Source organism: Neltuma alba, unplaced genomic scaffold, assembly GCF_004799145.2.
Source record: "Neltuma alba isolate B1F8T4 unplaced genomic scaffold, ASM479914v2 tig00013590_pilon, whole genome shotgun sequence".
Lineage (NCBI taxonomy): Eukaryota > Viridiplantae > Streptophyta > Magnoliopsida > Fabales > Fabaceae > Neltuma > Neltuma alba.
This window is the reverse complement of record NW_021637787.1, coordinates 1-12,496: the sequence shown is the minus strand read 5'-3', so window position 1 is coordinate 12,496 and position 12,496 is coordinate 1. Positions and strand designations below refer to the sequence as shown.

The following is a 12,496-nucleotide window of genomic DNA, read 5'->3' as shown; positions in this document are numbered from 1 at the left end:
GTACGCAATTGAATATCTCTAGCGTTACGTAAAATAACATAAAAATAAATCTCCTGTTATGAATATTGCATGAGTGGATGTCCATAACCCCTAACCCTTAGAATTCTCATAGGATTTCTTACTTTCAAGTGTCATAAACTACATAACCTCCCTAATGAATGACTTGGGAGGAGTTTCTCATTGTTAATGCTATTATGATGTTCTTTATTCTTTTGTAACCTTAGTATAGGACTTCAATGCTTGGAGGAGCCTATAAATAGAGAGACATACATGAGGCATTTGTACCTTGAACCAAAGTGAATGAGAAAAGGCTATTGTCTTCTCTATCTCTTGCTTTTTTTTCTACTCTTCATTTTCCTTATTTCTTGTAGTTTTATAACATCTCCCTTATTTTATTCATCAGAAGAGTCTACAAGACAATTCTGAATTGGAAAAAAAAAAAACAGAGAGAGAATAGAGTTCGATACAGAGGACATGGAATAAGTTACACATGGTAAGATTAAGTAATATCATAATCATAATCATAATCGTACAAATAGTGTTTTTTTGTTTAGTGGACAATGAACGCGCGGATAGGTAGAAGGAGGGCTAGGTGCAGGCAGAAGCGACGTCAAAAGCGGCAGCTTTAAGCAGGAAGCCAAGAGGAGGAAAGGAGCGGAGAAGAAGGGCTATGGTCGGTGTCCAGTTCGTACACAGTACATGGCGGCCACCTCTTGATCATGGCGTCCTGTTGCTCAGGCTTCAATACCTTGTCTTGCATTGTCTTTATGAACACTCGCGGCACCTTCTCCACTTCACCTTCCTCCTCCTCTGTGAATCGCGCGTTCGTCAGTGCCTGCATTGGCCCTGGCCTCAACAGCATCGCAGCTAACGTCGAATCCTGCGCCCCAACCAACAGTTTCTGCATTGGTTAGATCAGAGCTATCTCCCTACTCGCTCGCTTTTTTCAGATTTTATTTTTCATTCCAATCATGCTTGTTCTTCTAGTTTTTTCAGCTTCTATAAATTACTCGACTTCCTGAGTTGTTTCCTACAGTTGCTTGCTTTTCGGTAAAATTCTGGTGCTTTCCTTGAAAACTACGTCTTTATTTGAAAAATAAAAAACTAAGCACTGCGCGTTAAAATTTGAAACCAACCCCACTTGTTCTTCGAGCTTTTTGTTGGCTTTCCTTTTTCAATCCTAAATGCAGTTCCTTCTTTTTATGTACATCAACATAGTTGGCTCGGCTGCTTGCGAGAAATGGTCCTCGATGTGGCCAAAAAGCAAAGGTTGAATTTGAGGCATTTGTCACGTAAACACAAAAGAAGACCTTTTCCGGGGAAGAACTATTGCCATACCTCATAAGGGCTCATATGATAGATGATTTTGCGTTGAAATTCTTTCTTGACCAACACACTGGTTGGAGGCTCATCCTGTCCTTGTCCAAATCCAAGCTCGTACACATCCCCAACTCAGATAAGTCTGGTGCCCCCTGTTTCACACAGAGTACGAACTCTTTTTCACTATAATTGAGGCATAAAAATTAAAAAGTCAGAACACGCCTATCATGAAAAGCAATCCCTTAGGTTGACTAGTTTGTCGTTCTTGCTCAATCATTGGAGGCATATTGATGATCGAACAGAGTTATTATTTACTACTACATGTGATTCTTAATATAAAACCTCGTGTTAACTTTTATTTCAATCTTAAATATAAGATTTCAATCCATTTTATCTTTTATATTTATACATATTTTTTAAATAGTCCTTTTAATAATAATAGTTATAATCAATACATTTGATTAGCAAAAATATTTTAGAAAAAATAATACTTATTTATTACAAATAACTAACATAATTTATAGTCTTGATCTACTCAAATTAATCAACTAGCTTTTTATTTAGGACATGAGAGTAGTATTAGACAAAGTAAAACGGATAACATTACAGAGGAGGGCTGTCGGATGACACCCGTTCAAGTTGAAAGTAAGGAAAAGGCAAGAGATTTGACACGCGTGTCCCCACGAGACAAAAGGACGTGGAAGTGGTCTGTCATGATTAATATACAAGATTGCTGTGTTTGTGGACCTGTGGGTTTAATGGCACCAGCTAAATTATAAGAATGCTTCGGATGGGGGCAATTAATTAAATTGAAAGAGGCCATTATGATTACAAGTGAGGTGAAGTAGAGTTACTCGTACACATTCCAGCCTCTTCGGAAAATGGGTTGGAAAGTTTCTGTTTTTCTCTGTTTGGGTTATTGGGTGGGCCCCCCCATACCCCTCTTTGTGGCATTTATAAAATCATCAATGCAAGCCAATTATATACACTCACCAGGCATCCCAAGTTACCCATTTATTACCCACTCACCCTGTGTGCAAATTTATTCTCATTAAGCTTAATATGAAGCCATGCGTGACACATTGAATTCAATCTTTAGGAAACTAGTTTATAAGGAGAAGGCATTCAAAGGTGAAGCAAAAGGGACACAACCGATTCAATGAAAATTACTCACCTCTCTGCGATCTTCATCTGTCCAGAATCCCAACTTGAGCATGGTTGCCGCAACATAGACTGCCAAACGGATCTTTTTTGGAAACTTGTGACTGGCTTGTGTAATGCTTAACCCTCCTGCGCTATGTCCTACAAGTATCACCTGTAGGACATCACCAATATGGTGTCAGAAGTGAAACTTAGCCTCTATAGTTTGCGTATGGATGGGATTTAGTTAAATTCCTTGAGAATTTGTTATCAAATTCTCGATGAAACACATGACATGTGATGAAATTTTTTGGAAATAGTTATCCAGCTGTAAAAAATAACGACTTGTTATTCTGTTTTTTCAGAGAGCCTGATAACAAACACCTAAAAATTATACAGAAGTATTCTGTCTTGCTTGTGAATTCTGCGAGAAGAGAACAAGAAACAGACAGATAGAGATGGGATATGGGAGACAAGGGAAACCCTGTTCATTTTCAGCCAGAGAAGACATGAAATCCATAAGAGGTTTGTTGTACTCATCAAAAGAGAGAACAGAATCAACGTCAGATCGATCAATCCCAGAGCTTTTGAGGTCTACACACGAAACCTTGTAGCCGGAGTTCTCCATTAGGCAGCGGATTTTGTACCAGCACCAGCTTCCTCCTCCTACGCCATGTACGAGCACAAAGTGCTGCTTCCGGGGAATAGTTCCTCTCAGGTGAGCCCCATCATCTGTTGCAGCCATTACTTTCTCTGCCTTCAACAACTTATACTTTATCACTTTTGCTTTGGTGTGTGGGCTAAGCTTATGCTGAGCATATATAGGGGTGGGAATAGTCTCATGGGTTCATGATGGTAGCCTTTTTACTCTCCTTGTTAATCATTGTCATTGGAATATTCATTAGTTAATGATATCTTTATTGGGGATGAGGTCAGCTCCATTTGAATATCTTTGAAATATCAAAAATTCCAAGGAGACATCTATGATGATAACTCAGTCTGGCATATCACAAGCGTATGATGCACTCGGTGGAGGATTGACTTTTATGAAGTGGTTCAGAAGGCTCCAGATTGCTTTTTACTTCTATAGCATTTCGTATGGAACACTCATAAGCAAATCACAATATGTGCTCACGTATAATTAGACTTTCTCGCGGTGAGAAGATATAGCTTTGGAAATGGAGAGCTGTCCTTGAACAGCCTGGCAAGTTTCTGTTTTTCTTTTGTTGCCCAATAATCAACTGGATATGAAAATGAAACCGGTCGGGAATGGGACACTGATGTGTTTCATAGTAATCACTTTTTTAATGTTGTCATACAATTTAATAATATCGTGCTGGCCGACATTATCTTCATTTTCTTCATAATTTATTGATTACTTGGATTCTATTTGATAACTGATAGCGGCCTTGGATCTCCATGTCCGGCCTAAAATGCCGTGTTTATGACCAAGTAGGCTTGTACAGGCTTGTACAGTGACAGGAATTAGGAATAAAGAATTAACAAGTCAAAACCAAAGAAAAATACCCCATCCTAGAAAGTTACAGCTTCCATGTCAGTATGGAATATATAGTGTGGTTTTTAATTAATGGGTGATCTTGGTCAACGAACGAAATATGCAGAAGAGAACGCAGCTTCCCTCTTTCTATGAACCATTCCATGAAGAAGTTTCTGATGTTCATGAACAATGTTTATTAATACATGGAGAAAGTTACGAACCTTTTTGGTTTAACAGGAAAAGTTGAATTAAGAGCTAAAAAGGACGTTTCTGGTTGAATAATAGTAAGTAATACTACATCCGATCTTTAATATAAGACAATGTTTGGCTTTTATTTTGGTCCTAAATATAAAATTCCAATCTACTTTCTCTCTCATATTTATACTTTTTTTTTTCTAAAGTAACCCTTCTAATAATGATAGTTCTAGTCAATACACTTGATTAGTAAGGATATTTTAGAAAAACAATACCTATTTAGGACAAATAACTAACTCAACTTATCTCCTTAATCTCTTCAAATTAGTCAACTGGCTCTTATAATTAGAACCGGAGATAGTATAATCTAATTACTGTACAGGGGGAAGGCCAGTGAAAAAGTGGTAGAAACAAAAAAGAGAAAAGAATATGAAGATTATCTGGCCATTGAATGGACAGGAGATAGATGCCCTCACAATCATGTGGCTGTCAACATCCACTGGAGGAATTTTGTGCTCGCCATTACAGATAAGCCCTAAAAGAAAAGGCCAATTAATCAAAATATTGCGCTTTTATTTAAAGTCATTAATAAAGGTCGAATATTTCAAACACGTGCACTTTCCATTACTATTACTAATGGGTTTATGGCTTCTTGCCTGTTTTCAGCATTTATTTTGATCAGTTAAAATCATCAATATTAAATATAAATTACAGAATCTATTAGAGATGATACTCGTCACAAATTGAAAACGGTGTTATATTATTAATCAGATTTTACATAGGGGCACGGGCACTACCTGGTTTTATGAATTTCCTGAAGAATCAAAGGAAATTATTGAAGCTTATTTTTAAAAAAGAATTAAAGGAAAAAAAGAAGAGCTGCTGCCTTCATGTCCACGTGACAGATTAAAATTTTCTAAAAATTTGTTTCAAATGTGCAATGCTTCAATATTCTCAAAAAGCCTATTCGTTGTATTAGATTAACAGGCAAGAAAGAGCCTAATTTTGTTTTTAATCAACTTGTACTTCTTTCTTTTCACTTGCAAGTTATAACAAGTCGCTGAGATCTGTGCAATGGCCTAGAATTTAAAAATTCAGTTTCTCTGTTCAAGAATAAGGTTTTATGAATCAGTATTCAGTATAAAAGTTCAGAAGTTGCTTTCTCACGTCGAGGATTGGATTTTGGGAGCAGATTGATTACTCAGGACTGCTGTTTGGCGCGTTCTTCTTCTTCTTCTTATTTCATTTTAGTGGGTTAATTATTTTATTCCCGAGAAATTTCTTGAATTTATTTTACAGACGACGCAAAAATTACATGGTCATCCCAAGAAGTAATTTCAGTTGAAGGACCAAGTTAAGCTGTTTCACTTTAATTTTGCAGGTTTAACCGGGAAAAATAAATTAACGACTGAGTCAGTACCTAGTACTACCTCTGATCCTTAATATAAGATCTTGTTGGTTTTTATTTTGTTCTTAAATATAAAATCCCAGTCTACTTTGTCTCTCATATTTATATATTTTTTCCAATGTAGTCCTTCTAATAATTATAGTTCTAGCCAATATAGTTGATTAGTAAGGATATTTTAGGAAAGACGACACATTTATTACAAATAACTAACTTAACTTCTTTCTTTAATCTCTTCAAATTAGTTAACTGGTTCTTATAATTAGAACTGGAGGTAATAATAGCGATTCTTTCTTGATTGCCTCCGGGCGGCACATGAATTTTCTATGGCAAGTATGGAATACAAGCAGGAAATGCATAATCAAACACGTATACATAGCATTGGTTGTTCCTACTATTCGTGACTTTTCACAATCAGAAAATGACAATGATGAGCTGCCAATCTAGCCACTGATTTCCTGAACCAGCCTTTTCTGCTTGGATCGCATATACATACACCTGGCAGTGACATTGACTAGAGATGAGATCAAATGGTCTGAGTTTTATATGCATTGTGATTGTGGGTGTTTTAATTTTTTCTAATATATAACAACGTGGTATCCTGCAAGGCACTCAAGGGTGTGGTGACTTAAAGGGCCATTCTTATGATGCAAATTTGACGCGTGATTGAAAGAAATTGTGTGAGCAAGAAAATTCCATTATCTCTGAAAAGGATATTTCGAGTATTCAAATTGAGAACCAAAAAGTCAAACAACATATGCTTGCTAGTAGGATTTGATCTTCCACTCCCACACCCCCACCTCCTTAATTCTTAATTACTTGTTTAGTATTCCATTTTCCAATCACCCCCGTCGCTTGCTGCACATCCAAAGGATGGTTTTTTATTGGAATACTCCTACTGTACCGTAGGCAGCGAAGGCCATGTTTGGTTGTCCCATTAAGTGCTTAACAGTGATTTTGTTTTTTTTTCCTTTGCAACCACCTCACCAATACAAATTGATCAATTATCCTTCATGCTCATATCTGAGTTAACGAGCACGTTTTAAAGCTTGCAGTGGCTAAAATATAAACCCCTTCATTCTTGACTCTCAAAATAAACGTCACACTAAAACAAATTATAATTATAAATGCATCTATTTGTTGTTTTATTGTTTTTCTATATTTTATATCTTTTGTCTTGCTCTCCCGAAAACGAAAAGGATTTTGTATCTTTCTACCCTTATGCAGAGCAGAGGATATGGGATAATCCTACATTTTTTTTAAAAAAAAAAGCGACAAAAACTGTGTTATGTTGAATTTCTTGTTGAGCCTAAAGTTCTAATTATTTTAAGTGATCATGAGATGATCATATGAATTATCTAATGATATGATTAGATAACAAAATTTCAGACAAAATAAAGACTCACTAACTCTTCAAAGAAAATGAAATACGAATGGGCCCGGCAGGCGGATGATGATAAGGGCAGGTGGCAACTTTGATGCTCGCCTTATTTCTTTTTCCCGCCATAATTTTATCTGTTTTCGCGGGAATTATACCTCTGGGCCGGCCCTTGGCCCACATCTTTAAATCTACTCTATCATGTTATAATTACGAGAATGCCCCTATATTTTTAGTCATTTTACCATTCATAAATAAAAATCATAGTAGAAGCGATTTGTTCATTTGACGAGACAGTCCGGATTTGAATGGCGGATGACTTTTTTTTTTTTGAAGTGGAAAACATAGTGAAAACGTTAAATTAACAATTGATTTTGTAACTGAAAGATTGTTTATGTAAATGCATAAAGTTTAAGTAATTTTACGTGATATATTGATAGTTATGATCTTGATATGTGCGTTGTTTTTCCAATTTTAGTTTTTATCACCACAACAAGTCTTGAATTTGTTCCTTCTATTAAATAATACTCCTAACCTGATTAATTAATTTGACTTGATTAATTATGTTAATTAAATTAATTAATATGATATGTTTTTTTAAAACACTTTTATTGTCTTCTTTAATTTTTTTTTCTCTTTTCTGCCTGATTATTATTTAAGGAATATCAATATGATTAATTTAAAAAAAATTGATAAGTATATGAAATAGGTTTTACGTAGAAGATTAATGTCAACTCTTAAATTAGATTCTATATTAGATTTTGGAGGAGTAAAATTTAAAATTAATAAATATATAAAATAAATTTAAATTAGGTTTTATATTAAATATTAAAGGAGTAAAATTTAATTAATGCACTGAAAACCGAAAGTACGAGCTTGTGAGGTGTTGACTGAATGACTAGTTGGATTTACCGGTAGCACGTGATTGCACGCGTGGAGCTAAGGCTGGAGACCATCGGATCTAATCATCTAATAATCACCATGTGCGAGAAAGGGTTAGAGCGCCTTCAAAGAAAATGAGAGGAATTAATAAAAGAAATTATAATCAAGTATAAAATTTTAATAATAATTTTAACAGTTTATTATAATAAGTTTTATAGTGAGTAAACAATCTCTAAAACTTTTTTTTAATTATTTTTTTATTTAGAACCTCATTTTAATCTTCCCAAACTTATATGAGATAGTTCCGACACCTGCCTAGCCGATTTTCAAGGCGCCAAGCTCAAGCACTGTGTAACGGACAAAAAGAAAACGGGAGAATTGCAAAATAAAGTTTCAAATTACTGAAAAATTTATGTAATGTCAAATTCTACAGTAAGGAATGGTAATTTATGATTTGTCTTTGAGACGTTTGACAGTTATTTTCTTTTTCTTTGAATAATTTTCCCAAAAGAAATTCACATGTTCATTGAGAAAAAGGGCATTTTGGGAATATTAAGGAATTTTTAGAGGAGAAAACGCGGGCTTCATGACAAACCCAAATCCACGGGGGCAAGTCCCCGTGTCACTCAGCATTTTCCCCTTGGCTCTGTTTTAAAGGCGCCCCCGGCTTTGCTTTTTGCTTAATTCCAGTTACAGTCTCCCTCCTTCTTCCAATCCTTTTTAGCTCATCCCCATAAAAGAATATCACGCTTTTTATTCCTCTCTTGGGCCCCAACCTCCAAGCTTCATTTAATACCCAGAATCTGCTTTGGCATCGGCGGTTCAAGCTTCGAGCTCTTGCAGGTTCTCGAATCCACTTCATAGTTTTTTTGTGTCAATTTTTATTGATGCAACTCCAAGTTCGAACTTTTCTTTCAATGCCGGCGAGTTTTTCCTTCTCGCATGGTTTGGTTGTGTATTTTGAGATACAGTAGCTGCAGATCTGTTTCATGGTCGTTGTATAGTAGGAAATGGTGTAATCAACTCTGCTTCCTGTTTCGCTCTGGTGGTGGATTTGGTCGTAATTTTCCAATCTTTAACGTTGATTACTTTGTTTGATGATAAAAAAATAACTCTAGGATTGTATGCCGTTTAAGGGTTGTCGTAATTTTGCTCATTTCAGCTTTAAACCAACATACGTCAAAACTCTGACGTCTATTTAAGGGCGAGTAGTCCACAATGGTATACTATATTGACATGGTTTTAAAATGGAGCGATGAAGACGAAGTGAAGTATGTAGAGGGTGTGCCCTGCCAAGAGAAGGTAGGCACTCCGGGGATGAATTGTTGCACAAACTTTGCGGCTGGCAAAGGGCCAAGCCGATGCACATGGGCGTGATTTGTTCTTATGAAATGAAGATATATAGCATAAAATCAAATTTGATGGTCATAAGTTTTACTGTACGCAATCAGATTTGATAAAGCTTTGAGGTGAAGCTCACTCAAGTCAACTAAGAAATGTGCACTCATAGATCTAAAATAGCGATATAACTTTATAGAACTTGATTATTGCCTGTCTTCAAGGAGTACTTTGGGGTTACAAGATTGTGCTCACATCACAAGATTGTGTTAAGATTTTCCCAGTATTTGTTGTTTTCTCTGTTTTGTTGCGTCTTAGATTGTAAACTTTCAGTAAATTAACGTTGACCACTTGTTTTAGCATCTTGCTTTTTGCGCTGGAGAAAACGGAAAGAAAATAAGGCAATAACTGGAATGCAGGTCTCATACTTTGCATAAAGCATGTTGTGAGCTATAGTATTCATCTTGCTTTATGGATTCTTATATTATTACTTACAGATGTATTTGATTGTATGACTTGATTCTTGCTGATTTTGGTATTCCCATTCTATAAATCATAATATTTCCCATTACATAAATCATAATAGATTTATTTTTCTAGCGCAATGTTTGTTAATTACTTACTTATAGCAGTGAGTTATATGATAGAGCTACTGTTTGTGATCAGACCTATAAAAGGAAAGTCAAGGGACATTAAAGTCAGAGGAATGAGGGATAGGGTGGCGTTAGACTTTGACATTTCGTTAGGTCTCTTTTGTTACTTTTGTTGCTGCTTATATTAGGGAAATGGCTTTCTTTTGGGGGATGATGGTTTCTTTTGGTAGTGTGATACACTTGAGAGGACTGGTGCTCATGGGCGGGGAGTTGGACCTTGCTTAGGCTTGGTTGGTTGCTTCATTTTGCTAGTTGTGATTGTATTAGGGAATAGGATTTTGATCTGAATTATTGAGAGTCTATTGTAACACTGATTCAGTTAATTTGCTATCAATATCAAAATCTCAGCATTTCCCTACTTCTTTGTGTTATTTCCCTATTATTTTGCTCTGTCGCTGGAACGTATTCCTCAGAACCTATCATTATATAACCAAAGTCTCTGAGGCTGTGAAAGGACATGGTCTGCATTATGACTTGGGAATTGGTTCTCTTCTCAACTCTTTAGGTCTAATTTGTTAGAAGGACGAAGGTCACTGAACTTACACTCTTTTCGAATTTTTGTTTTAGTGCAAGGTTCTTATCAAAGACAGAACCATCAGATTTTGAGATGGAAGGCTCTAAGAGTTCTGAATCAGTTAATGACCAAGGGACTCAGGTGGTGACTCCCTATTATACTCCATACCAAAAGCAGGGATTGCAGACATCTGGCCTTCAACCAGTCAATATAGACATATCTCTAAACTCTGGAGGTGATAACTCTCTGACTTCTCTGAAGGAGGGCTCTGGATCCCCCTTCTCCTCATCCTCATCGTTATCCTCAGAATCCGTATCTTTTAATTCATCTGTAATCCATCACCATGGGTTGCCTGTAAAATCAGACGACGTCGAAATTCTTCCCAAAGAGACTAAGCTGAAAGGAGAATTCAATGGCATAGAACGACAGAATTACATGGACCAGGAAGATGACCCAGATAATATATCGCGGGTGATAGAGAACATAACTTATGAAGAGTTACTTAGAAAATTTATTAAAAATGCGGAGGAGCTGAGAATTTCAAACTTGAACATTCAGATCTCAGAAAAGGAGATTATCAATTTAAAAAATCAGATGGAGAAGCACAAGGATCAGCTTGATCATGTTCAAAATGAATTGAAAATGAGGGAGGCTGACCTTGAATACGAAAGAGGACAGGTATTGGAGTTGCAAAAACAAACAGCTGCTTTGGAAACCCATGTTCCAGACTGTTTCAACAAGATAGCAAAGTTGATGGAAGAGTTGGAGGTAGCTAGAGAACAGCTCAAAGCATCAAATGATGAGGCTACAAGGTTACAAGGGGAACTATTGAGTAGGTCATGTGATGGTACTCGAGATTTGCCAAGTCAACTTGAAGCAGCACATGAAAATATAGCCGCGTTAGAAGCCCAGCTTGATTCAGGGAGAAAGCAAGTTCAAGAGTTAGAAGACAGAATTACATGGCACAAAACTAATGAAACTAAACGCGAGCTTGAGATGCAAAAGTTGAAGTCTGAAATGCTGAATGCCCAGGAACAGATCTCTTTAGAGAAAAGTCAGCTGCAGTCTGGTATATAGCAACTTTATCAGAAGAAAAACTACAGATGGACGATAGACTCAAGGAATTGGAATCAAGAAGCAACATTTTAGAAAGTAAGTTAGAGGAATGTGAAGCTGAAAAGTTGAAACTGAGAGAGCTGCATGCGACGCAGCAGCTGCTATTGGAAGGTGAAATCACTCGTTTGAAGGAAGAACTTGGTCAGAACATATGTGATATAGAGGCTTTGAATAAGGAGTTCGACAGGTATAAACATAAGTATGACGTGCTCATGACTGAAAAAGATGAGGCCAATGCTAGGATCCATAAACTTGAGGCAGAAGTGAGCTTCCGAGATAATCAGATTGAAAATAAGGAGAGAGAGCTAAGCCAGTTACTAAAGCAACAGGCAGAAACTGAGTTCAGAATCTGAAACTAAAATGAATCAAGTAAATGAGTTGAGGCTGAAAGTAGAAGAGCTGGAGAAAGAGGTGGCTGGACAAAACGCTGAGATCTCGGACAGAGCGGAGGAAAAGAGGGAGGCAATACGGCAACTTTGCTTTTCACTGGACCACTATAGGAGTGGATATCAGGAACTCCTTCAAGCATTTATTGGACACAAGCGTCGTGCTGTTGTAGCCTCTTCCTGAGTCACAGTTAGTTGCGTGTCATCATTGTCATCATGTTGTCGATGCTGAAGCTTTACATATCAATTGTAGCCCAACGTCGTGGAATGTTTTGTTCCTTTCCTATAAAAGTAGATCGGACCGTTTTTTCGGGGGTTTGTGTTCATTTTTCATAGCAGAGGTTTCTTGCGTTAACGCAGGCTATTCATGTTTACGCCTGGTTTGGTATGATGAAAGTGGATTTGAAGGAAGTTTGAAGTAGTGAATGAAGTAACAAGAAAACGAACTGGGCTCAAAATTCATGTTGGCATGATTATGGAAATGTTGTATGAATTTATATAAACGGTTCAATTCCAGTCGTGACTGGGATAACCCAGAATCGTTTATGCACACAAATCAACTCAGGGTTTCAGCTTTCAGTGTATTATGTAGTGTATATCATGAACTTTGTGATCATGCGGTCAGAATAATATCTTACTAATTATTTTGTTTAATGATTAGCAGTATTTTT

At 36.6% G+C, this 12,496-nt stretch overlaps 2 pseudogenes; one reads left to right on the top strand and one right to left on the bottom strand.

The window, feature by feature from the left end:
* Positions 1 to 541: 541 nt before the first annotated feature.
* Positions 542 to 3,881, bottom strand: LOC114738418 (methylesterase 17-like; annotated as a pseudogene).
* A 4,645-nt stretch (positions 3,882 to 8,526) lies between these two features.
* On the top strand, positions 8,527 to 12,198 carry LOC114738420 (protein NETWORKED 4B-like; annotated as a pseudogene).
* Positions 12,199 to 12,496: the final 298 nt, after the last annotated feature.